This window comes from Prionailurus viverrinus, chromosome D2 (genome assembly GCF_022837055.1).
Source record: "Prionailurus viverrinus isolate Anna chromosome D2, UM_Priviv_1.0, whole genome shotgun sequence".
NCBI lineage: Eukaryota > Metazoa > Chordata > Mammalia > Carnivora > Felidae > Prionailurus > Prionailurus viverrinus.
Genome location: NC_062571.1, coordinates 81,344,094 through 81,371,551, shown reverse-complemented (window position 1 = coordinate 81,371,551; position 27,458 = coordinate 81,344,094). Strand labels below are relative to the sequence as shown.

At 50.1% G+C, this 27,458-nt stretch overlaps 1 protein-coding gene and 1 long non-coding RNA gene across 3 annotated transcripts in view; one reads left to right on the top strand and one right to left on the bottom strand.

Annotated features, from left to right (window-relative positions):
• Positions 1–21,764: 21,764 nt before the first annotated feature.
• LOC125148027 (uncharacterized) lies at positions 21,765–27,194 on the bottom strand. Its single transcript, XR_007145390.1, has 3 exons — positions 27,079–27,194; positions 22,175–22,311; positions 21,765–21,899 (listed from the first exon to the last, which is right to left on the bottom strand). It is a non-coding gene; the product is annotated as an uncharacterized LOC125148027 (long non-coding RNA).
• CTBP2 (C-terminal binding protein 2) overlaps positions 27,161–27,458 on the top strand; it is a 162,645-nt gene continuing 162,347 nt past the window's right edge. For both annotated transcript variants that reach the window (XM_047825666.1, XM_047825662.1), the window contains exon 1: positions 27,161–27,281. The gene's annotated coding sequence lies outside the window, so the exon portion shown is untranslated. The remainder of the gene's footprint in view (positions 27,282–27,458) is intronic.

Sequence of the window (27,458 nt, the reverse complement as noted above, 5' to 3'; positions counted from 1 at the left end):
TTTTTGGTCTAATAAATCATCAGATCAAATGAAAGCCCTCCTAGTATTCAGGTGCAGGGAGTGGTTGGCTGAGATACAGGCTGGGACCCGGGGGGGGTAGGGTGGGGGGGGCACCTGGTGGGATGCAGAGAGGGACCCTGGCCCCCGGCAGCTCACAGTGGAAGGACTGACGGTCAGGACAGGGCGAACCAGGAGGCAGAGAGCGTGTGCGTGTCACCCAGGACAGAGAAACTGGGGGAGCTGGGAGAAGAGATGACCGCTCGTCACCGGAAGGCGGACATGGCAAGGGACAGGAGCTAGGACGAGACTCTAGGACAGCATGGTGGTGGTCACCATGGACCAAGGACATCCCGTGTCTGGACATGCAGATCAGTTTGCAGAAGGAAACACAGAGGTGCCTGGGAGGATACACATTATTCTCTTGTGTTGTAACCTTGCGCATTTTAAAAATAAAAAAAAGTGCAATAAGACTTAAAGTGAATAAGACTGAAAAAAGAGAGAAGACCACCCATAATTTCATCACGCAGATATAGCTAACCACTTTGAACATTTTTAATGAGGCTCTTCCTGTCTTGGCTACAAAAAGTCGATATTCTGGGGCGCCTGGCTGGCTCAGCTGATGGAGAGCGTGACTCTTGATCTCAGGGTTGTAGGTTCGAGCCCCCACACTGGGTGTAGAGATTACTCAAAAATGAAATCTTAAAATATATATATATATAAAGATATTCTCCTTGATCGCAGCATAAACAAAGAGCATTTTACATAAAGCTGGTGGGTTATCATTTGTGCAAACAGGTTTGTGTCCATGAAGGACCCAAAAGATATCAGAGCAGACCCTTGATTGTGTTTCCTGTGGATAGGCACTGCTTTATTTATTTTTTATTTTTTTTAATGTTTATTTATTTTTGAGACACACACACACAAACACACAGAGTGTGAGTGGGGGAGGGTCAGAGAGAGAGGGAGACACAGAATCCGAAGCGGCTCCAGGCTCTGAGCTGTCGGCACAGATCCCGACGCGGGACCCGAACCCACGAACCGCGAGATCACGACCTGAGCCGAAGCCAAAACCTTATCCGACTGAGCCACCCAGGCACCCCAGGCACTGCTTCATACATGCTAATTCATTCAGTCCTCACAACCCCGTGAAGTGGGGTGCTATTGTGAATTCCCATCTTACAGGTAAGGAAACCGAGGCCCAGAGAGCTTAAATGGCCCGTCGAAGGTCACACGGCTGATGTCTGTATCTGGGTTTCTAAACTGCTAAGTCTGGCTCCGGAGGACTTTCCCGTGATCACCCCTAGCATCGCCTCTCAGGGAAGCTGACGTCTGCGGAAAACTCACTTCTGGAGGCCGGTCAGCGCTTGCTGGCCTGCTGTAGAGGTGAGGCTCGGAGAGGCGTGTGGGCTGGGCCAGGCTCCGACGACTCCAGACCCCAACCTTTCCCTCCGCCTGACCAAGGGGCCCTCCCGCTGTCCGCGCAATTCAGCGGGCTCTTTACCGTCCCTTGAGGAATTTCCCACGCTGAGCCCGGCAGCCGGAGAACCCTTTCTTTGCACACGTCTCCTTGGCTGCAGTCTACACAGGGGGTGGCACAGCCCCCTTCGTTCCAGCCCTCCTCCTGCCGGCGAGTTCATCTGAGCACAACTTTGTGCATCCAACCAACGACTAATAAATTTAATAATTAAAGAATAATTAATTACACCTGAAACTTCTCACTTGGGGGTACAATTAGCCTCTGGCACCTTTAGAATGAGCTGCTAGTGACTAATTGTGCCCTCAAGGAGGCATTCGTAAGTACAATTAATTGTGTGCAAAATTGAGCCCGCAAATACTTCCCAAGTATTTATGTTCCCAACATAAAAATTATTCCCACAAAAAGGGTTTGTTCAAATCTAGGCCCTTTTATTTATTTTATTTATTTATTCATTTTATTTTTTTGAGGGCCGTGGTGGGTTCCGCGGCAGAATCCAGATGTGCCGGGGTCTCCGTGGGAGGCCGTGCCTCCCCCTGCACGAGGGTCACCTGAGCTGCAGGCTTTGCTGCTGGGGGAACCCCCAGGCCGCCACACGGCAGCGGGCAGCATTGGCTAGTGACTCGGGCAGTTAACTATTTGGCACAAACCCATGGAAATGGCAGAGCAGGAAGGAGAAAGCAGGAGTTAAGGGGCAAGCCTGCCTCCTTTGTCTCTTCCCAGCTGGTCCGTCGAAGCCCGCCCAGATTGGAGGACCGGCCACCGGTCTTCCTGGGCTTGCCGTCGCCTTCTGAAATGGGCCTCTGTGGAGCAGCCCTCGGACGTGGGGGGTGGCGTTGGGTGTTGGGTGCCACCGCCTTCCTCAGAGCTCAGGTGAGGCCTCCAGAGATGCCATCCCGGTCCCTCGGGTGTTCCCCAAGGAGCAGAGGAACTCAAAGACTCCCCATCGTCGTTCCCAAACCTCACACCGTCCCCTACCTCTCCCCTGACCCCAGAATGGCCTTCTGGCTGATCTCTGTTCCCATCCTATGGTTTCTCATTATACGCTGCCCCTCTGCCTCCTATGCCTTCCCATTTACACACAGATATGCATACGTGTGTACGTGCACACGACATGCCCACACGCACATATAAATGCACGTTTGTACACATATGTACGTGCAAACTCACCTATACACACATGCACATATACACAGACACACACAAACCCGTACGTGCTCTGCTCAGACACATACACTCACACATATAGGCACACATACCCCCATACATCCGCATACACCCACATTCACACACACATACGCATATGAAGACGCACACGCATGTTCGGACACACTCACGCACACGTATTGCCACGCGTCCTCATGTTAACCATGATATTAGACCCTGCTCTCATGCCATGTTGGCCGCACTGCCTTTCCTGACCACCACCGCCCCCCTTCCTCCCTGAGTCGAGCTCGCTCCTCCTCGGCACGACACAGCTCTCAGGCCTTCCCTTCCTGCGACCAGCCCTGACTCCCCTCTGGCCTGGAAGCCCCTCAGGACAGGGCCGGTGACAGTCCCCGAGCCCCATCACAAAGCCCGACGTGGCACGCGTTCCGTACGCGGTTGGCACACGAATGAATGAATAACAAGATGAACAAGGAAGGTCCTCGCCCTTGTGCGAGAGTGCATCTGGAACCCCCTTTGGAACACAGCCGGGGAGGACAGAGAGGCAGGGGGCGCTGCCTGAAGTTGGCCCAAGAGTGACAGAGTGACAGGAAAGACCAGTCAGAGGGCCGCTGGTTAACTCCTCCCGTTTGGGAAGGAGGTTCGCGGGCCTGCCTCTCGTGCCCCCAGCAAAGCGGAAGGCAGTGCCTTCGCCCCTAGGGAGCACTCATCCCAACTGGAGAGCTTCCTTCAAGCAACCAGACTCCCTTGAGCTCCCACCGCGCTGACTGCCACAGAGTTCACGGTCTCAGCAGGGAGATAAAGCAGGAAGAACCACAGAAGGTGTGCACGGAGGAGGAGCGAGCCCCAGACAGGGGGCAGGCATGCGGGGCTGGGGGAAGGAAGAGATGACAGATGGGGCCGTGAGGAGCTGCACCGTGGATGGCCTTGAATGAGGAGTTTGCACTGGGCTTGGTAGCACTGGGGAGCCCCTGAAGACTCCAGAGGAGGAGAGCCTTCAATGCCAGCAGAGGGATTTGGACCGACCTCGATAGGAAGGGGCCAGCAGACGCGTGACCTTCTCTCTGTGTTCTTCTTCCTCCTTGTCACCCAGTGAGACACTATCAACCCTTCCAAATTCCACTCGGATGTCACGGCTCTTCCGAGGTGGGAGAGTTACCCCTCTGGGACTATCTCTGAGCCTTTGGGTCACTGAAAGTGGCTCTCCCGTGTCTTCTCCTCCAGGCACTGACTCCTTGGGAGGGAGGAACGTCATCTTCGCTTTCTATTCTCCGGGCCGGCCAGTGTTTGGTGAGACGGAGGTGGAAATTTCTGGTACCAAAGGTGGAAAAGAGAACACTCGAAGGAGGTAGCGTTCTCTTCCTTCCTAGCAACCACGCAGCATGGGAGGGACAGCCGACAAGAACAGCTTTACAAAGCCGAATGCTTCACCCTGGTTACTTTCGTAGTATTATTTCTGGAAGGCAGACCCCCTTGGAGGGCACGAGCATTTTGTCTCTGGTTAAAGAGATTTGCATTTCGTCATTAGATTTTCTTCTTGACGATCCATCAGGAGGTCGCTCCATTGCCTTCCGGGGCTAGTGTGGGCTCCCGTAGGCAACCAGTCGTCTAGAAGCCCCTGGAAACTAACCGCAGAGCAGAACCATCTGCCAGGGTTTTTGTGGTTGTTACAGTTTCAGGCCGCTGGGAACTTTAATGAATCCTGGGTATGGGTTCAAACGCAGAACGGGGCCCGCCTGCTTGCAAAAGCTTGACACTCTGTGACATCCTGCCTTTCGCCAAACTCACAGGACACGCCTGAGAGATGACAGACCCTGGGCGGGGTGCTCCAGACCCAAAGATGGGTAAGACAAAATCTAATCCCCAGAGCCCCCAGGCTCGAGGTGGGGGTCCCAAAGCAGTGGCAACAGAGCTATGGTGACAGTGGAAAGCCCCAGGCCCGCAGCACCTGCCTCCGGCCGAGGGGGCGGGCAAACCTCCCAGCGGAGGTGTTCTCTGACCGAGTCCCGTCCGATGTGCAGAAGCTCAACAGAGGGAAAACGGGGGAGACCGGAGGCGAAGAGGGCGAGAAGTTAAGGGGAGGGAAGAGAGGGAGAGAGAGGGAAACGGCATTCCAGATGCACAGAGACTGCCCCGGGAGGAGAAGCCGAGATCGGAGGCGTGGGACCTGGGCACGGGCCCACAGTGCTGGGCCCACGTCAGCTGTTTCTCAGGCTCACAGCGGGCTCATCCGTTCATTCACGGGCTCTCCCTTCCCTCCTTCGACAGGCATTTGGTCAGCATGGACCTCAGGCCGGACTGCAGGGAAGCCACCTTGGAGCCCAGGGGGGCCGGCCGCAGGCTGTGTGCCCAGTCACCGCCTCATGAGCCTCGCTGGGCTTTCCAGGCGGGGGCTGATCAGCCACCCGCAGGGATCAGGCACCGACGACCCTAGAGTCCGTTCCACTTGCAGACGTCAGGATGGGAACCGGCCACCTCTGCTGAACACCTGTGCCTGGCTCTCTGCCACACTGTTTCCCGTTCCCGGCGCATCCCGTCCCCATGACAACCCCGTGGGTCGTGCACGGTGATTCGCACAGAGCAGAGAGAGCAGGGCTCCGGGAGGAAGACGGCCCGGGGCCGGTGCTGGCTTGGGAACAAGGTCCTCCCATAGACGCCCGCGTACTGCATCAGGCAAGACACGGTGGGGTGTGTGTGTGTGTCTGTGTGTGCGCACGAGACAGTGTTTCCTCCTGCGCACGTCCCCTGCAGAAGAAGTAGGGTCAGAAAGTTCACAAAGCAAACCCAACCTTCCAGCCCTTGAAGGCACATGCTGGGAAGCCGTCACCGGAGCTCCCCAGCCCCCCTACGTCCCTCCCACTGCACCCCCACGCTCCCCTCCCAGGGCAGCTCGGTCCCCTGAGGCAATGTAGACAGGTCTCACTTGGGGGGGGTGGCTCGCCCCTGCCCCCAAGTGCCAGCGACCGCAGGTGACCCGAGGCCCTCTCCCACCCGGCCCTGTACTTGGCCGCTACAGAGCTGTCAGCTGGGGTGCCCCCAATGTCCTTCTCTTCTCATAGGCGGAGCAAAGGACGTCGTGGGTGCTTCCCTGTCGCGGGCGCCCACCGTTTGTATGTGACACGCCCCCGGCCCGGGTGCACGATGCAGCTCTGTGTGTCTCCCGATCTGACCCTCAACATCTCAGTTTCCAGTCTGTGTTGGAAGTCCTGTGTGATTACGGGGCTTCCTGCCTCTTGTGAGCCTGGCTTTCCGGGCAGAGTTCATCATCAGACTGTGAGAATCGCACTCTGTTAACTACAAGAACCGTGATTCTTAGACTGAGTTAATTAGACTATCTCTACGCAGGGTTCCCCCCGCCTAGATATTTCGCATCACAGTACCTAAACCCCCATCTGAATTCAGAGACGTGACCGTAGGTTTTGTAAATGTGTAATTATATTTCTGGAAAGCCACGGCCCTCCAGGGTCCCTTCTCTAACCCCCTGTCAACCTACTATTCAGGAGTAAGCCTGCTTCCGTGGTCGGTAAGCCACTACGATTCTTTTCCCATTCTTTCGGAGGAAACTGTCTACATCTCTCAACTCGCCGGTTAAGATGTCTGGCACTATTCTTTGCTAGAAACGTCTCAGTAAAAAATAGTAGAACATCGCCAATGGTTTTCACTGGGCATGAGAGGGACTGTCACACTCCGACAATGGAGTGGAGGTTATTAGGATAAGACATTTAGAAGGTCTTTGAATAATGGGAGGCAAAGCCTCAAAAATGCCCAAACTTGGGTTCATGAAGCATAACTCGCTCCATACAGCGGTACGGTATGCAGCCCAGAAGATTTATATAGTTCTCTGTTAAATTATGAGGAAGCTGTCCATGATACGTTACGAGAAAATAAGAGGTGAACACGTATAGTTATACTATATATTCTATTATGTACGCACATAATGAAAGATCTAGAAGGAATGTCAACGGGAATTCTCTGCAATGGATTTGCCTGATAATTCCCACTTCCTCATATCTTTCTTTCTCTTTTACCTGAATCATTTACATTGAGTAGGTATTCATCATTAGGAAATGCCATTTCAGCTTGAAAAAATATATATACATATATATATACACGCATGCGTGTATATATATATGTATATATGTGTGTACACATGTGTGTATATATATGTATATATATGTGTATATATATACACGCATGTGTATATATGTATATGTATACACACACACACAAGCAACACAAAATAGAATTTGACAAAACACACACACAAAAACACAGTGGAAATTGTGCATGCCTTCGACCTAGTGGCTTCACTTGTGGAATCAGTCCTAAGGAAATAATCTGATGCAAGCAAAGCTTAATGGCACAAAAATATTAATTGCGGCCGCATTAATGTTAATAAAATTGCCGACAACTTCAATGGCAACCAAAGGGATAATTTATGGCACAGTCACATCATGGGGTCTTATATACCATTTTGGAGGTTTTTGAGGAGTTTGTGCTAACATGAAAAATAAACTTATGTCATAACAACAAATGAGAGGCAAGATACATGTGCCCTAAGAATGGAGAACCACTTAGAAAACACAATATTAACTTGATGGAAGTAAATTAAACACCTAGACAAGTTGAAAACAGACCCCTCCCTGTCTCCAATTTCCTTCGAGACGAGCCCAGCGTGTTTTGTCAGAGCCGAAATTGTACCAAGCCTGAAATTCCTGTGATGTCCTTCTGGGCTCACAACTGTTGGTTCCCTTACAGGGAAAGCCGGTGGCGACTCTGTGCAGTGAGCAGGTTTCTCCTTCAAGTATGTTGACTCTACGTTTGTTCGCGAGCATAAAATACTTCTTCTGCGCACTTGGGCGGCTCTCCAAAACCCCAACACCTCCTTTGTCAAAAGAGAAACGTCGCCCTGCGTTCTTTGCTGTCCCATGGTAGGAGGGAGCTCCCACTCGGTGCCCTCTTCCATCTAAGGCACGCAGCCCATTCGCGTGGGGGACCAGGTCCTCTCTCCGGGGCTCCCCCTGCCCCGGGCAGGCAGCTCCCTAGCAGGCCTGGGTTTGTGGGGGACACACCAGCGGCCTGGAACGCACAGAGCTGGCAGTGCTAGTCACGGGGGCCTCTAGGCCTGCACCCTCAGCAGGTGACTTTCACACTGACCCTCTTCTAAGCCGTGACTCTGAAAAGACATCTGGCGGGTTTGGAATGGAAGAGAAGTTAGTGGTCACTGCACTTGGCTTCGGCTTCATTCGGTCTTAATTGTTAAAGGGATGTGTACATACTTTTATACAGAAAAGTGTCGGGGCGCCTGGGTGGCTCAGTTGCGATCTCACGGTCTGTGGGTTCGAGCCCCGCGTCAGGCTCGGTGCTGACAGCTCAGAGCCTGGAGCCTATTTCAGATTCTGTGTCTCCCTCTTTCTCTGACCCTCCCCTGTTCATGCTCTCTCTCTGTCTCAAAAATAAATAAATGTAAAAAAAAAAAATTTTTTTAATAAATAAATAAACACTTAAAAAATTGATTATTTCTGGCACAACTGGGTGGCTCAGTTGGTTGAGCATCTGACTTCGGTTCAGGTCATGATCTCGCAGTTTGTGAGGTCGAGCCCCACATCAGGCTCACCGCTGTCGGCGCAGAACCCGCTTTGGATCCTCTGTATCCTCCCTCTCTCCCCCTCCCCCTCTTGTGCTCTCTCAAAAATAAATACAGATTTTTTAAAAATTGCTTATTTCTGATCACAAAAATGGTGCACATTCATCTCGGGGAATAGAGACAAACACACAGAGACGCACAAAAGTCAACCCAAATCCTAATGCCCAAAGATGACTCCTGTTCACCATCTGATACATATCTTCCAGACTTTGTTCTATGCACATACGCCTGAATTACTGCAAAATTAGGATCACGCTATAATCCTACATTCTGATGTGCTTTTTCAACTCAGTTTGTCATGATCACTTTCCAATGCCACTAAATATTCTTTCTTTTTTTTGCCACTAAATATTTTATGACAAAATTCTTATTGGCTGCAGAGTATTCCTTTGGATGATTTATAATAATTTGTCTATCCTGTCCCTATTGCCGAATATTTAGATTTCTTCTATTTTTCACGGTTGTATATCACACTGTGACAAAGAACGTGTGCAGAAGACCTGAGAGCTTCTCAGGATACATTTCCAGACGTGGAGGTTCTTGGACAAAGGGTACAAACATTTGTGAGACTTTAAAACTTGTATTTCACTTTAAAAAATTATTTTTAATGTCTATTTAGAGAGAGAGAGAGAGAGAGTCAGAGCGCCAGCAGGGGAGGGGCAGAGAGAGACGGAGACACAGAATCTGAAGCTCCAAGCTCTGAGCTGTCAGCACAGAGCCCCATTCGAGGCTCCAACCCACAAACTGCGAGATCATGACTCGAGCCAAAGTCAGACACTTAACCGGCTAAGCCACTCAGGTGCCCCAAAACTTTTATTTTACTTTTAATGGTGCTTACAAACACCTACCGTTTAATTTAAATGAACCATTTGTAAGAGTACAGCTCAGCAATGTTAAGTGTATTTACATTGTTGTGCAACAGATCTCCAATACTTTTCAAGCTGGCGAAACCGAAAACCCTGTGCCCGTGAGACTGATTCGCCCTCCTCCCAGCCCCTTGGCAACCCCTTTCTAACCTTAGTGTTGTTATGATTTCGACTATCTTATTTATCTCATTGGAGTGAGATCATCCAGTATTTGTCCTCTTGTGTCTGCCTTACTTCCCTTCGCACGATGTCCTCAAGGTCCATCCGTGTTGTAGCATGGGTCGCGATTTCCTTCCGTTTTCAGGCTGGATAATATTCCATTGCATGGACGGACAACATTTTGTTTATCCATTCATCCATCAGTGGACAACTGGGTTGTTTCCACCCTTTGGCTACTGCGATAATGCTGCAATAAATACAAAAATACAAGGATGCAAATATCTCTTCAAGACCTTGCTTTCAATTCCAGAAGTGAAATTACTTGATCGTATGGTAGGCCTCTATTTAATTTTTCAGGGAACCTCCATACTGTTCGCCACAGAGGCCGCAGACACCATTTTGCATCCCCACCAAGGATTCCAGATTCTCCGCATCTCAACAACGCTTGTTTCTGTTCTGCCAAGAGTGGTCATCCTGATGGATGTGCGCCGATCGCTCACTGTGGTTTGATTTGTATTTCGTTGTTTTTCTTTAATGTTTATTTTCGAGAGAGACAGAGAGACAGAGTGCAAGCAGGGGAGGAGCAGAGAGCGAGGGAGACACAGAATCCGGAGCGGGCTCCAGGCTCTGAGCTGTCAGCACTGAGCCTGATGCGGGGCTCGAACCCCCGGAACCACGAGATCGTGACTTGAGCCGCGCCGGATGCCTGACCGACTGAGCCATCCAGGCGCTCCTGATTTGTATTTCTTTAATGTTTACTGATGTTGAGCATCTTTCCATATGCTTGTTGGCCATTTTTTTTTTTTTTTTTTTTAGTCTTTTAGTACAAATTGCCAAAACTTCTTCCAGAAATGTTGTACCAGTTGAAACGCTCACCCAGGAAAGTGAGGGCATCTCTCCTTGCTTCCAGCCGACATTGTCTGGAACATTCGCCAAACAACGTAGCTGAAATATTAAGCAAGACATTTGCACTTGCGTTGTAAGGGTAGCAGCTCAATGCTATCTCGGAAGATAAAATTTCTGTGCGGGGGTGGGGGGCAGCGCTGACCTGGATTTTCTTCTCCTACCAAGAACATGGAATATCCAAGCCTCTATTTTCTTGGGCTTTCAGTATCCCTTTCCTGTTCTAAACAGTTGCCCGGCTCCTGAGTTTTATCATTAAGATTTAAATTGCAATTAGATTTGGGGCATTTTGCGCATTCACATCAAAGATCTCTCCAGAAAGAAGCCCTCGGGTTTGAGTGACAGGCCCAAGAAAACCCTGCCTTGTTATTCGAGGTCCTCCACACGGGCCCCATTGTCTCACTGCTCCCTTCCGCCAGCTCCTCCATAATACGGGAAAAATCAAAGCCTTAAGTAATAGGAGGTTATTTGCAAATGGTATTCTTTTTTCTTTTTTTTTTTAATAGAGCAGTTCCTTGTTAATAAATGAAATTTATTGAAAACTCTTTTGAGAATCCTCACGAGTAGGCAGAGGCTGGACAGTCTGTTCCCAGCCACCAGTGGTGACAAGATAAAAGCCAGAAAATGGCTCTCTGTCGGCTACTAACATTCCTCCCAAGAAGCCCTCTTTTTAAAAGTAGGGTTTTGCACATTTCCCAAGTGTATCTTCATGTGAACTTTAAAGTTATGGCCACTTTTCAGTCTGGCCATTCACTGGGAGTTCTACCCACATTCACAGGAGCTAAGTGAATGCAGTTCCTTCCACAATGCAGCCAAGTGCCAGGCTTTCCCTGATGGGTAATTCCAGAAACAGGAGGGTTGGAGGGGGTAAGGTTCCTCCCCCCCAAGAATTCCTGAAATCATTCAGTGATTTGGTAACATGCAACGGCTCTAAGGAAGGGCCACCCACCATGTTTCGTGTTCTCAGCAAACCTATCATGTATTCATTCTTTTTTTTTTTAATTATATTTACTTGTTTTAGAGAGAGAAAGAAACAGAGCATGAGGGGGGTGTAGAGAGAGGCAGCATCCGAAGCAGGTTCCAGGCTCTGAGCTGTTAGCACACAGCCATAAGCAGGGCTCGAACTCACGAACTGCGAGATCCTGACCTGAGCTCAAGTAGACTCCCGACCAACTGAGCCACCCAGGTGCCCCTCATGTATTCACTTCTATCCCAATTCCTTATTAGAGAGTATGTGAACCCTATTATAGAAATTGATACAAGAAAGAAACAGTGTACAAGGAAGTTGGGCGTTAGCAGGGTCCCAACAGGACAGAAAGACACAACTCCAAAAAGGATAATTTGAAGGAGGGTTTGATCATAAGAATGTAGGTCCAGGAAAGCCCTAGAGACAGTGCAGCGACCGGGGACTCGTCACAGCAGAGCCGTCACCACCTCTAGGTCCAAAGGGCAATGGAAGGAAGAAGCTACTAGAACCCAGAAAGGGAGGCTTGTGGAGGGTCACCAGGAAGGCTGAGAGAAAGGGTATGCTGGTACTTGCTACAGCGGTGGACGCGGCGGCCGAGCCTTGAAAACATAGTCCAAAGCGAAAGAAGCCAGACAAAAGGCCATGTGGTGCCTGAGTCTACCTGTAGGAAACGTCCAGAACGGGCAAATCCACAGACACAGAAGGTGGATTTGTGGCTGCAGGGGCTGGGGTAGGGGCTATGAAGGACCGCTAACGGGCTCCAGGTTTCTTCTTGGGGTGAGGAACGAATGTGTCCCAGGACTAGATAAGGGTGATTGTTGCAATACGCTGTAAAACCTCTGAAAGGGTGTATGTTACAACGTTGCAATTGATGATATGTGAACTGTATCTTTTAATAAATTTTAGAAAAGAACAGGGAGTATGACCTTTGCTAGAGAGACAGGAGTCAGCCCAAGGCAACCTCACGCCGCACCGAGGTAGAGGTAGGAGGAAGGAGGGGAGTCCAGGGGAATGAATACACTGGCCTCGCTTTCCTCCCTCCCTCGGGTTGGCTGTGGCTCCCCGTGGGTCAAACCCGACCGGAAGCCAGTGGGCGGGTGAACGCGGGTGCAATGCACATGGGTCAGCCTCTCGAGGCAGAGAGCAGGGTAGAAAGGGACGCGGAGTGGATCGGGCGGGAAAGTGGAAGACATGTGGCACACCAGAATAAACGGAAAAAGAGAATACGTAAATGAGTTGGAGCTAGAGGTAAGGAGAGTGGATAAAACGCGTCCTGTGAGGTTCTCTCCGACTGCTGGAATCCGTTCAGATTTGGGGTATGAGCTCCCTAGCAACTAGCACAGAGAGGGGGAATCTACCAGAAAGGAAGTGTGTGGCGTCCATTGGGTAAAAGGGGTCTCCGGAGAAAGGCATGGCGCTGAAGGACGGGCACACCGGCATGCTCTCGGTTTTAACACGCGGCAATTACACGCGAAAAGGAAAGCGGGCGAAGGACTTGCCTCTACTCTCTGCCAGCTCAAGACGCACACAGACTTCTCTCCCTACCCTCACCCGGCCGGCTGCTGCGCCCTTGAAGGGGTCTCCAAACACCGCACGCACAGAGGCGCCGGTGCAGGCAGGTGGTCCCGCACGCTTGCGAAGGGCTTGGTCCTGGGATCAGACTGCGGGAGTCGAGACCCCGGCTCTAACTGCTAATTCTCTCTGACCTATGGAAGTGGACTTAGTCACTCTGCGCCTCAGTTTCTCAGTCTGCAAATGAGAATACTTAACACGCACACCTCATGAGGACGTGAAGATTAATGAAATAATGCGCGGCAAGGACTCCGTGCTGCTCCTGGCACACAGTAAGTGCTTAATAAATGCCTATGTGGCCTCTGACACCAGAGTCGTCGAGCCCTGAACAATCATCTTACTTCATGGGCTCATTTTCACAGGGGAGGACAAGGAGGCCCAGAGAGGGGCCTCATCTACCCCAAACCACATGGTTAGAAGAAAGGCAGAGGGAAGGAAAAGAATCCGGCTTCCGATCTCACTGAGCCACGGGGATTCTCAGCTGTGGCCCCAGTGTCTGTGTTTCGCCTGAGGACAATTCTCTGCATAGGGCGCATTGGAACAGACACGGGGAAAGCAAAGAATCTCACAGCCCGCTTCGTGCTGTGCATACAGTAGGCGTTCAATAAGTGCTCGAGGCATGACTTTGTGCGTTTTCATCACCAGTGAGGGCACATGAAGAGCTCTCCAAGGCAGGGTCTGGTGCCCAGTCCTTTCCTGCTCTGACACAGGAGCCTGGCAGAAATAAGGTGCTGAGGAAGGAGCTTCTACGTATCGATCATCCACCTGCCGCTATGTATAAATAGCTACGTGGGAAAAGGCCAGGTGGGATTATGGCCTCTATCAGAAGTCAAACTCTTGGCCCACCTACAAAAGGCCGCGTCAAGGCCCGCTGTCATCCCCCCAGGAAATCTGCCTTCCACGCAGTGACATAAAAGTGAAAATGCCATTTAAGGTGACAGGTGACATGGCCTGAGCTTGCTTTGCTCTGCCAGTTTATCCGAGGAAAAGCAAGCCCTGGACCCACACGTTTCGCGTCTATCGCGTAGCCATTCTGCTCTCCCCCCCGTAACGGGCAACGTTGCGTCTTCTCAACCAAAACGTCAAGCCCTGACCCCTGCCGCCTCTGAATGCAATCTTATGTGGGAATAAGTGTCTTTGCGGATATAACCAAGTTAAGACGAGCCCATCCTGGGGCGTTTGGGTGGCTCCGTCGGTTGAGCATCCGGCTTCCGCTCAGGTCACGATCTCGCGGTCTGTGAGTTCGAGCCCCGCGTCGGGCTCTGTGCTGACGGCTCGGAGCCTGGAGCCCGCTTCAGATTCTGTCTCTCTCTCTCTCTCTCTCTCTCTGCCCCTCCCCTGCTCACGCTCTGTCTCACTCTCATAAATAAATAAACATTAAAAAATTAAAAAAAAAAGATGAGGTCATCCTGGATCAGGGTGGGCCCTCCCCCGAGGGCTGGCAGTGTCCTCATAAGAAGGAAAGCAGAGGTACCGTTACAGACACAGGGAGACAGAGGCAGAGATTGGGGCAACACCGAGAATGGTCAGCAATGACCAGAAGCTGGAAGAGATAAGGAAGGAGCCTCCTCTCGAGCCTTCAGAGACAGCCTGGCCGTGCCATCACCTGGATTTCAGTCCTGGCCTCCAGGACTCAGAGAACAAATTCCGGGGGCTTTAAGCCCCCTCGTTTGGGGTCCATCCCTGTCAATCTTACCTTTCCTGCCGATTTCTGCTGAAGGAGAAACTGGGTAGGTATGATAGGAATTATACCAACAGCCATCTACCGCTCGCTGAGCTCCTATTATATGCCAGGCTCCGAACCAGACGTGTCCAGAATTGATCTCATTGAGCCCTGTCAATAATCTTATGAGCCAAGCCTTCCCTTCTCTACGGACACGTAGTCCTGGAACTCTCACCACCCAAACTGTCTCAGCATGGGCTTCCCCAGAAGCAGGACCTCAGACGAGGTCTTGGGGGAAGGGGATTTATTTGGGAAGTGATCCCAGAAGCAGGAGTGCGGGCAGAGGGAGGGGGAATGGGTAGCCGGGGCTCAATCGTCCTGGAAATCCTGCAACGTATCCAGAACCCATTGCAGAACTGTATGCCCAGAGAGCAGGGGCCCAGAGCATTTATTCATTGGCTCTTGTCCCCCTGATGGCAACTACTTGTGGGAATCCCTCTTCACACACACACACACACACACACACACACACACACTTGATCTCCCTTGAACCTCAAGGCTGTATCTAAGTGCAGGTGAATGTGATTCTTTCACACTGGAGAAGGCTCGAGGCAGAAGGCAGTCTGTGTGCGAGGCATGTGCTGTCAGTAGGGGGGAAGCCCGAGCTTGCACCTCACTATTCACCCCATCCGCTGTTAAAATCAAAGGCGGGTCGAATAGATTTGTGGGGAGGAGAATGGGTCTGGCTGCGTGAACTGCAGGATGAGGGGCAAAATGGAAACACAGGGTAACCTGATTAAAATTATTAGCAATTTCAAGATGGCAGCCGCAGAGCATCAAAGCAGCACGGAGTCCTTCTAACTGCTCCAACTGCGGCCAGGAAGCCGGCCTGTGGTGGGGACCCCGTGGCATCTGCTGTAAGTGCCTACTAGGCACCAGGCACCCTGTGAATACTTTACACATGCAGTAATAAATAGTAGTTACTTGTATCCTGCCTTATGTCGATCACATCAAATATTCCTCTTCATTGGGAATAAATTTATTTAGTTATTTTCAATCTTTATTTATTTTTGAGAGAGAGAGAGAGAGCAGGAGAGGAACAGAGAAAGAAGGGACACAGAATCCGAAGCAGGCTCCAGGCTCCGAGCTGTCAGCGCAGAGCCCGACGTGGGGCTCGAACCCACGAACCGCGAGATCACCACCTGAGCTGAAGTCAGATGCTTAACCGAATGAGCCACCAGGCGCCCCAGTGGGAATAAAATTTATTTATTTATTTGTTTTTTAATGCGAAATTTATTGTCATATTGGTTTCCATACAACACCCAGTGCTCATCCCAACAGGTGCCCTCCTCAATGCCCATCACCCACCCTCCCCTCCCTCCCACCCCCCATCAATCCTCAGTTTATACTCAGTTTTTAAGAGTCTCTTATGGTTTGCCTCCTCCCCTCTCTGTAACTTTTTTCCCCCCCCTTCCCCTCCCCCACGGTCTTCTGTTAAGTTTCTCAGGATCCACATAAGAATGAAAACATGTCTTTCTCTGTATGACTTATTTCATTTAGCATAACACTCTCCAGTTCCGTCCACATTGCTGCAAATGGCCAGATTTCATTCTTTCTCATTGCCAAGTAGTATTCCATATAAACCACAATTTCTTTATCCATTCATCAGTTGATGGACCTTTAGGCTCTTTCCATAATTTGGCTGTTGTTGCAAGTGCTGCTGTAAACATTGGGGTACGAATGCCCCTGTGCATCAGCACTCAGTGGGAATAAATTTAGATAAATGCATGTTACTTCCTAGCTGAGGACTCCCTAAAACCACACGAGGTATACCACTCACTGGCTGAGATCTACCTTGCGCCAAACCTGACAATTTTCAATGGTGTTTAGCCAAACCCTGAGTGCTGCATAACCACGTTGTTATGATTTTCCTGATTATCATCTATGACGTCAGAACATCACAAATTTCTTGTTAGGCTGATATTTACCACAAACACAGGTGACTCAGTATAACTCTGCCCAAATGCCGCAGATATGGTAAATAATTTTTTCCTGTCATCAAAACACAGATTTGTCAGATTATTGGCCTTACATGTCTACAGCTTTATGCATAGTAATTTCTCCAGGCCCCAGAGAGCTCAGACCGTCCCTGAACCAGGCCCCCAGATATTGAAGTTACTGGCCTTAATCTGGGCAGACTCTCCAGGTCCAAAGAGGAGTAGGAAGATGGCCCCATGGCTCAGAAAGCCTGCAAAACCTCACGACAACCAGATGGAGAGTGTAACCCTCAACCAGATCCTGGATCAAACACACACACACACACACACACACACACACACATGAAAACAAAAACAAAAAAAAAACAAACCAAAAAACCTACAAAAGACATTTTGAGACAACTGAGGAAAAATTGAAAATTTCCCTGGGAATTAGGGCTTCTCAAACTATGTGGTGAAGAACCAGGGTTTTTGTCTTGTTTTGTTTTGTTTTTCAGTGTGACTCAGACCGATGCTTTCAGAACATATAGCAAAAGTGAATTTCTTAAAAAATAAAATTAAAGAGGCGCCTGGGTGGCGCAGTCGGTTAAGCGTCCGACTTCAGCCAGGTCACGATCTCGCGGTCCGTGAGTTCGAGCCCCGCATCAGGCTCTGGGCTGATGGCTCAGAGCCTGGAGCCTGTTTCTGATTCTGTGTCTCCCTCTCTCTCTGCCCCTCCCCCGTTCATGCTCTGTCTCTCTCTGTCCCAAAAATAAATAAACGTTGAAAAAAAAAATTAAAAAAAAAAATAAATAAAATTAAAGAAGTATAAAATGTTAGCTCAGATTTTTTTCCCCCCCAACTGAACAGATCTGAAATCGCCCGGTCAAATTGCTATGCACGTTTCTAAGAGTCTGCTCTCAATTATGCTATTAGGCTTGCTGCAGACCAGATACAAAAGGTCTGTGGGTTGGCCCCAGGGTGCTGACCACACACTGAACAACACTGAGAGCCCCGGTATTAAAAAGGTGTTTTGGGGGCGCCTGGGTGGCTCAGTCGGTTCAGCGTCCAACTTCGGCTCAGGTCATGATCTCACGGTTCGTGGGTTCAAGCCCCGCGTCGGGCTCTGTGCTGACAGCTCCGAGCCTGGAGCCTGCTTCAGATTCTGTGTCTCCCTCTCTCTCTGCTCCTCCCCTGCTCATGCTCTGTCTCTGTCTCAAAAATAAATAAGCATTTAAAAAAAACTTTTTTTTAAAGGTGTTGTTAATTTCGATAGGATTTCAAAGTAGAAGATCTTTCTCCTTAGGACTTAGGTGCTGAAGTATTCACCTGAAGTATTCAGGGATGAACTATCCGGATGTCTTTGACTCTCACATGGTTCAAGAAAAAAAAAGTGTCTATGAATAGAGAGAGGAAAAGGAGTCAAACAAATGTAACAAAATGTGAACAAATGATTCCGCTAGGTAGTGGGCGGTGGGTATTCGTTTTAGTATGAAATCAACTGTTTTGTAGATGTGAATGACCTTGAAATAAAAAGTTGGAGCGGGGGAGAGAAGCCAGCCAGCCGACCGCTGCCTCATTTCTCCCCTCGCACAAATTAAACGTGAGGGCAAGTCTCCAGACAGACATGGGCCCGGGGGACACTCGTCTGTCCACCCCAGTGAGCACTGGGCAGGCCGCCCGGCAGAGCAAAGGAGAGCCCGGGAGGCCCCCAGCCCTGCAGGTTCAACCGGGGCCCCCCCAGCCCCCGGCTTGTCTGCTGGGAGGACTTTTGCCAGAGCAACATCCCCATCTGAAACGTCCCCATCTGAAACGTCCCCATCTGAAACCCTAGGGCCCTCCTGGCTGTGTGCAATAATGATGCTCTTCTGGAATTAGTGAGTTTGCCATGAGTGGTGGCTATGAGCAAGCCTGGGCTCCCCTGAGCAGCTGACCTGATGAACATGGCCTTTATTTGTAGATTTTCAGGGGAAAGAATGGATGAATGATTAAAAAAAATGTTTTTAATGTTTATTTATTTTTGGGACAGAGAGAGACAGAGAGAGACAGCACGAGCGAAGGAGGGGCAGAGAGAGAGAGAGGGAGACACAGAATCCGAAGCAGGCTCCAGGCTCTGAGCTGTCAGCACAGAGGCCAAAACGGGCCTCGAACCCACGAACCGGGAGATCACGACCTGAGCTGAAGACCGATGCTTAAGGGACTGAGCCACTCAGCCTCCCCCGAAATGATTTTTTTTTTAGTACAGAGTTTCCCGGGGGGCCGACAGACTCTCACTTAAGCCAGTTCCATCATTCAGAGCATTTTGAGGGGTGATTGAACTGCGGCTATATCGAGAGCTTTAGACCCTAAAACCAGCCCTAGTTGGAGCTGAATAATTTCCTTTGATGCTGGAGCTCCTTTCCCTAGTGTGCAGAAATTCAAGAAGGCTGGCCATCCCCAGGCCCCGGCCCTCCTTGGCCATTCCCAGCAGTGGCCCCACCATGGGCCCAGCTCTACGGGCTGAGTCAACATCAGTGGCTGAGTGACTCCGGTGTTAGTCACGACAGCTCACACATCTGAAGGTCTGGGTGTCACGGGCCTGCCCTGCCGTTGGAAAATGAACATTCCAAGGGGATGGCTCAACGCTGCATGTGTGACATCACAAGGCCCGGGACTTTTTAGACTCATGTTGGCTTCAGCTTGATGCCACTAAAAGAGAATTCGAAGTGTTTCCGGCCTGGTGTTCCACGGCCCAGGAGCTGGGCCTGTCGATCCAGTATTTAAATTAGTTTCCCAAAGTGCTTGAAATGCAGTGAACTCTGAGGGTTTAAGAACCGTCCTGCACATTAGGTCTGCCTCTTGTTAGCTGAGGGACCTCAGGCCAGGTGCTGCATCAGGACTGGCCACATAATTTGGGGGCCCAGCGCAAAAGGAAGATGCAAAGCCCCTTGTCCCCAGTTATGAAGAATTTCAAGATGGCAACAGGCAGAGCATTAAACCAAGCACGGGGCCCTTCGGTGTGGGGGGCTTGGGTGACTGCACGGGTCACAGCGCTCACAGCCCATAGATTCGGCCCCGTACCTGCTTCTCCGGGAGCCTCACCCTCGTCATAGATGGCTGTGGGGTCTAACCCCTACGTCGAATTACAGTTAGGATTTAATGAGATGATACTTGGGTCAACCAGTTTCCCTGTGATCCTCTGTGCTTGCACACAGCCACCAGCTCAGGTGAGTCTCGTACCCAGGGCCCAGCCGAGGCCAGGCGTGGAGCAGACCCTCCTTCAATGTTTGTTGAGTAGAAGTAGCTCAATATGTTTGTTTATTTCCTCCGTATGTTACACTACAGATCCACTCCTTTCGGTGGATCTGCGAGCTTGTTTTTGTTTTCCTAGGACTAGAGACACTGTTTTTTTCAAATAATTCAGGCAGTGTGTGTGTGTGTGTGTGTGTGTGTGATTTAATTAAAAAATGAAAGTGATGGGCTTAAACCCAAATACCAATTAAATCTTGAAACTGAGAGCTTCACCCACTCTGATCTGTACCCCTCGCCCATAGGGCACGAGCATAGAGTTTTAATGCACAGTTGAAAAGGGCCACAGCATCTGTAAAGCAATATGTACTCACCGATTAGATTAATTATGAATCACAAAGTGATTATATTATAGCCACAACGAACACAGCTATGTTACAAAACAGTGTGGCCAAATTCCCACCTCCATTCAGGACAGCAACTGAGAGCTTCAGATAATTGTGGTTCTGAAGTGAGCTGAACCCTGAGTAACAGAGCTAGGTGAGTGACAATACAGTGAAGTCCAATCCCCAGCCACTCTCTCCACACAGACCCTTGAAATCCTCAAGTGCACACGACTAGTCCATTTTATTGAACAAAACAGTTACAATAAAAGGACCCACTATTATCTAGGGCCACTATCTTTTTTTTTCTACAACCGTTGGTTCCTGGAAATGAAACAGGAGAGAGATAGGAACTGAGAAATAAGGACGTCAGTTGAAGGTCTGTGATTATGGCAGAGGGAAAGCTCTCGCAGCCGGCCTGTCCCAGGGGCCTTTTATGGGCCCCCGGTTCCGACAGACATCAAAGCCGCTCCTAGGGAGGCACAAAGCAGGGAAGGAATTATGCCTTCCTGTTTAAAGGCTGCTACACGGGAGAAAATAAGTGACTTACAAACTCAACTCTTGACATCGGGGCTCTGGATTTCATTTCTTTGAAAAAACCTGGTTATCTCGAAATAATTTGTAAATTCACAGGTCGGTTGTTAGAGCTCCCGTATACCCACCCCCTCCCAATTCACCGTTTTTTAACATTGTGCCACATTTGCTTCACGTGCATATTCTCTTTTCTGAACTATTTGCAAACATCATTTCTCTTTGCCCCTTTACCCTTTAAAGGTAGAATTTTAAATTCTAAAAATAATATTGACAAAATAAAAATATAAAGCCTTTCACGATAACCCCAAATCTTACCTAATACTAATAGGCCCAGTTAAAATTTACTTTATGCTCTTGGCAGTCTGCATATATGACTTTAGTAAAACTCAGATGTCTGGAAATACACTCACTGAGTGATCCATCCATCCATCCATCCATCCATCCAAGAAATACTTAACTAAGCACTTCCTATGGTCCAGACCCGTATAAAGCAGATCAAACCATCACATGACTTCATGATTATGAAATGTGGTAACTGCCATTGAGGGCAATTCTTGATCTTTCTATGACATCCCACCCCTAAAAGAAAGTCCCTCTCCCTAAACCAAGGATGTTGATATGGTTGGGGTGTTTGTGGTATTTATTAATAACTCCCCCCCCCCCACAACTTCCAAAAAAGTATTTTAGGTGGTTATAGTAAAAACATATATACAACCCTACAGTTAATCAGCAAGTCAAAATAACTCCAAAATAACTCCTTCCAACTGTCTCCCAGTTCAGTTTTCTCAAGGGCGGGAAGTGACCCTTGTGTTATCTGCATATCATCGCCAAGCAAGAAGATTTTATTCTGCTTTATTTTCCATAGTCTGTATTATCAGAACGATTAGTGTTTCATTTTCCAGATATAAAATTAAATGAAAATATCTAAAGATGCCTTTTCCAACAACACCCTTCTCCCACAGCAAGTTCAGAATGACTTTTCAAGGAGGAAGGAAGATGCTGTTTCCTGAAACATGACAATAGTCTCCTCGGCATCCTTGAGCATTACATTTGACTTTGAGCTTCCTATGAGCCAAGGCAACAAGGAATCATGATGATTTACACTGTGGTAATTACCCTTTAAAAACAAGCCATTAGTTCTTCAAGAGCGATGCACTTTATTTTCTTTACAGGAGTGGTGGAGCAGTGACGACAGCAACTCCAATGGGTTAAGGGAGAATCGGGGCTCGGGGCTCGTTCTTGCTGCCTGCCTTTGGGGCGGGAGCAGGGGTGTGGGCAGGGTGGCCGAAGGAAGTGACTGGAGACTGATGGCCTGTGGCAGGATTGGAACCCATGGCTTCACGGAGGACACAGAAAGCACCTGAAAGTTAAGAGGTCCTCTGTATCCATGGGGGAAGAGCACCCAGAAAGGAAGAGACACTCTCCAAACAGGGGAGATATCACTTTGATAAGGAGTTTGAACTTTATGCATCGAAAGAGAGCCGTGACCCCAGAGAGCTGGTTAACCCTGAAGAAAACAGAATCAAACCCGAAGACATCAAGGCACCCTTCCCTGTCCATACCAACTGGGGAGGGAGGGTCCCAGGCAAACGCCTTGAGTTCCCCAGAATAAAGAAAAGCCTCTTCTCTACTCACCAGCAAAGTGTGTACATTTCAAACTCCTCCCACTCTTGAAGCTTGATTAACAAGGTCACCAGAACAAATGAAGCTTTCGGAGCAACTGGGTTTTCCTATTTACCTCAGACCAGCAGGAAAAAGTGATTCCGGCTCCTCTACGAGGAAAAAAAAAAAGTGCCAGATGTATGTAACCTTTTTGAACTCTTAAATTATGAAAGTACTATGTGGAAGCCTTTTTCTCAGTAACCAAGAGTTCATTTTCTACTTTCTAGATCACAGCTTTTTGTTGTTGTTCCGAAACGGATTCTCAGGGGCCTTAAAATCCATCCATCTTTGACTGTTGATTTCATAACTAATGTCTGACAACGCATTTAATTGTGGGGCTCCCCCCTCCCAAGATTAGATTGCAGTCATGTTATTAAACAAAGAAGAAACTTTCGAATAAGATGCTAAAGGCATGTTTCAGAAGTAACATCGCCTTTTCTGAATCCATGCTAATGAATATGCATGTATGTAAACAGAAGCCCTTCTTGAAATGGGGGAGGGGAAAGGTCAAAATAAGGCAGACGGGGGTCCAAGCCTACCTCCTCACTCACCAGCAGTATGACCTCAGGGAAGTCAGTAAGTCTTTGAACCTCAGTTTCCTTCATCTATAAAACGGGAATATGACTAGTATCTCTCCAAAGGGGCTGCTCTGAGGATTAATGATGCTTATCAATGGTTTGGCCCAGTGCCAGGCACTCTAGTGAGTCATGGAGAAACATTCGTTGCTGTGATTGTTATTTTTATGACACTTTTTTGTGTCTGTCAACATCCATGTTGGAACACCAGAAGTTGAACCTGATGATTAAATAGGATCAGATGGGGGGCGCCTGGGTGGCTCAGTCGGTTGGGAGTCCGACTTCGGCTCAGGTCACCATCTCGCGGTCCGTGAGTTCAAGCCCCGCATCGGGCTCTGGGCTGATGGCTCGGAGCCTGGAGCCTGCTTCCGATTCTGTGTCTCCCTCTCTCTCTGCCCCTCCCCCGTTCATGCTCGGTCTCTCTCTGTCTCAAAAATAAATAAAACATTAAAAAAATAATAAAATAAAATAAAAAATAAATAGGATCAGATGGGAAGAAATCATGGAGCGTATTGAAAAATTAGCATTTCAGGACGATGTTCTATAATGGTAACACAGAGTGATACCAATTGGTAAGAGGCATTTATTCCGTACATTTACTGGAATGTATTAAAACATACGTTCTCTGTATCTTAATGTTCTTTTCGTATTGAAAAACACCGTTACATACAGTAATAAAAATAAACTGAGAGGTTTGTAAGACAAAAGCCAGTTTGCAACATTTAAAAAATATTGTGGTAAAATGTACATAACATAAAATTTACCATCTTATCCATTTTTCAAGTGTATTGTCCAGTGGCATTAAACACATTCACAGTGTTTCCTAACCCACCGGCGTCACCCATTTCCAGAACTTTTTCAGCACTTCGACCAGAAACTCTGTGTCCATTATACAATAGTTCCCTCCCCTGAGCCCTTCTAATTTCTATTCTATGCTGTCTGTGAGTTCGCCTATTCTAGATAGCTCATGTAAGTGGGATAATACAGTATTTATCCTTTGGGGTCCGGTTTATTTCACTTAGCATAATGTCATCAAGGTTCGTCCACATTACAGCAGGTGGTCAGAACTTCATTCCTTTTTAAGGCTGAATAATATTCCATGTCATGTATACAACCATGTATTTTTTTTATCCATTCATTCTTGGGGGGACATTTGGGTTATTCCCACCTTTCGGCTATTGTGAATAATTCAATGAACACTGGTGTACAAAAAATTTGGGGGGACCTTGCTTTTCATTCTTTTGTGTTTACACCTAGACCTGGAAAGTGATGGCTCAGATAGTAATTCGACACTACTTTTTGAGAAACTACCAAACTGTTTTCCACAGGGGCTGCACCAATTTGCATTCCCACTAGCAGTGCACGAGTTTTCTAATTTCTCCACATCTTTACTGACGCTTGTTGTTATTTTTTATAACAGCTGTCCCAACAGACACGAAATGGTATATACTGTGGTTTTGATTTGCATTTCCCTGATGATCAGTGACGCTGAGCATCTTTTCACGTGCTCATAGGTCATTTGCACGTCTTCCTTTCGAGAAATGGCAATTTCGGTTTTTGCCCATTTTTGAACTGGGCTGAGTTTTGGGGTTGTTTATGGAAGATTAAATCACAGTTGGAGTTTGAGGGGCACCTGGGTGGCTCAGTGGGTTGGAGCCACCGACTCTTGATTTCTGCTCAGGTCACGATCCCAGAATCGCGGGATTGAGCCCCCACGAGGGTCAGTTGAGTGTGGAGCCTGCTTTAAGATTCCTCCTCGCCGCCTCCCAACCCCACTCGCGGGCACACCCTCCCTCGCTCAAATTAAAAGAAACAGTCGGAGTTTGAGATAACTCACGTGTCAAGGGTAAATGGGTTTAATATTTTTAAATACAGGGTGTCAAATTGAAGTGAAAAATAATTTTTGGCTCTGATGCCTTCTTTTTATTTTATTTTATTTTTTATTTTATTTATTTTTTATTTTTTTATCTTTATTTTTGAGAGAGGAAGAGAGTGCAAGTAGAGGAACAGAGAGAGAGAGAGAGAGAGACACAGAATCCGAAGCAGGCTCCAGGCTCTGAGCTGTCAGCACAGAGCCTCACACGGGGCTTGAACTCACGAACCCCGAGTTCATGACCTGAGCTGAAGTCAGACACTTAACTGACTGAGCCACCCAGGCGCCCCTGATGCCTTCTTTTTAAACATTCTCAAAACAAGGAGAGTGAGGTCGAATTCCTAAATTAGGTCGAACTCCTGTTAAGACAATAAAGTTGAACAAGTGATACGAAAAACCAGCTGACTTTTTGTGGTTTCTGGGTGAGAACAGAGGGCCACTCAGAACCAAGGATCATCTGTGAAATAAGCTAGCTGAACATCTTTAGTTATGGTTCTTTACAATTTATGCCTAAGAAACAAAATCACCTCCCCGCGGCCCAGGAGCCTGGCGGAGGGCTGGTCGGATGGTCAAGAACTCAGCTAGGCCCCATGACCTTGAGGCGAAGCCGCTGAGCCTCTAGAGGAAGGCCCGGACCGACCATGTTTGTGACGACCTGGGGTCGCCAGAAGATGGAGACAACCGGGAGTGCACGTCTGGGAGGTTTTTTTTTTTTTTTTTTGCCTGAACTGCGGACTCAGGAGCCACGGTGGCTGGCCTGGGCGAGGCCTATTCGGGCCGTGTAATAAACGCGCATCGGACATCTTCGTTACCGAGCCAGCGGGTGTGAAAGGCCGGCTCCCCATCTGGGAGGTCTTTCACCGAGTTTTAAGACCTTATTGTTTGATGATGAAACAATCATCGGGAGTCAAGGCCCCCCCGCACGGCCGGTGGCACAAGCCACATCTGGGTGCACTTTAGCAAACCAGCCGTGGGCACCCACCCCCTGCTGCGGGCCGAAGCAGGGGTTTTAAAAATGTGAATAGATGGACAGGCCTCGGGCAGCTCTCTCCGGGACGCGGAAAAGGTTTCTGCGGCGCCGTGGCCCTGCTCCCGGCCTCCGGGCTTTACCTCGAGTTTCCTTCGCTTCGTGCGTGTGGCGCTCTCCCGGGACGCCAGGGGCCAAACCGAGCGACTGGGCTCCCAGAATGGCCTCGCCTGCGGCCTGCAAAGGCCCGACCTCACACCCCTTTCCTCCTGCCTATCCTGCTCAACATCTCAATCCAGTTCGTAACATCTCAATATAGTTTTAAACATCGACCCCGGGGCTCAATTCAGCCTCCACGGGGAGCTTCTTGGACGGCGCGCGGCGGCCTCCGGGAGGGAAGAGTCTGAGGGGCTCTGGGGCGCAGGGGGACGATCCGTTCCAACCCGAAGCCGCCGACCCCCTTCGCAAACCGGGTTCCAATCCCGCGGGTCACGGGCCTTGAATTTAATCTAGGTGCGGCCGGCGCGCGGCCTGATCCCCGGGTTCGGTGTCCAGAGTCTAACCTCGCGGCGTCGGGGCGTCTCGCGCGCCTCCTCCTCCCCCCCCCCCCCCCCTCAGGCCGCAGAGCGTCTCCGTCCCGCGAGGCCGGGAGCTCCCACCCAAAGCGAGGCTTTAAAAATAGCCCAGGCAAGATCCAGGCAACAGGAAGGAACATTTTTTTTTTTTTAATGTGTAAAAAATGTTTTGCTTCGTGTAGGGAACACAACCGCTGCAAGTTCCAGCACACAGGGCCCCTCCCGCGCACCCACTGCCTCTCCGGCGAGGCGCGGGCACGGTCTCCCGGATCCGGATTTGGGGAGCGCAAGTGCCCCCTGTGGCCGGCCCGCGCCTGACCCCGCGGGCCTGAGGAGGCAGAAGCAGCCGGCGCGGGGCCCAGGAGGAAGTTGGAGCCGCGGGGCCGGGAAGGGGGCAGGTCGGCGCCGCGGGCCAGGCGGGGACCCGATGGGGCCAGGGCCACCCCGGGGCGCTGCGCCCAGGCCGGCCTGGGCTCGCGTCCCCCCACGTGGCCGGCCGCCCGGGGCCCCACGTGGAAGGGGCGGAGGAGGAAGGAGAGCAGAGGGGAGGGCCGGACTCCCGGCCGCCGCGGCGCGACCCCCGCCCCCGCCGCCGAGGCCCCAGGGCTTCGCCAGGGCCTCCCGGGCGGGGCCGGGCCGGGGAGTGCCCGCCGCGCCCGGCCCCCTCGCCCTCCCGCCGAGCCTGTGTGCACTTTCGCGGAGCCACTAATCCCCCGAGAGAGCCGATTTGTAGTGAGGAGTATCTGTAGGGGGCGAGGCCGGCCCATGTGGGGTTGTGTCATTGGTTTGCAAAGAGAGACCCCGCCTTTGCCCAAAAAAAAAAAAAAAAAAAAAAAAAAAAAAAGAAAAAAAAAAGGAGCGAGGAGTGAGCGAGCGGCGACCCTCACCTCGCCTCCCGCCTCGCTCCTGCGCAGCCGGCGGGCACCGGGAGACGCGGCCGGCGCCGCTTCTTTCCCTTTCCCTTTCTCTCCGTTTTCCTCCTCCTTCCCGGGAGGAGAAAACAAATAAAGAAGAGCAAATAGCCGGGAGGCGCTCGGCATCCAGGACGCTCCCTCCCCCGATCCAAGTTGGAATTAGCATCCTCTTGGGGGTGAGCGCGGCGCGGGGCGAGCGCGGGCCGGGGACCCCCAGCGCAGCCCCCTCCCGGCGAGCGGGCGCGGGGCTGGGACTGGGGTGGGGAGCATCGGGAGCCGGGTGGGCGGAGGAAGGGGGTGGGGTGGGTGGGGAAGTAGGAAGAGGCTCGGCGGCGAGGGGAGGAGGAGGAAGG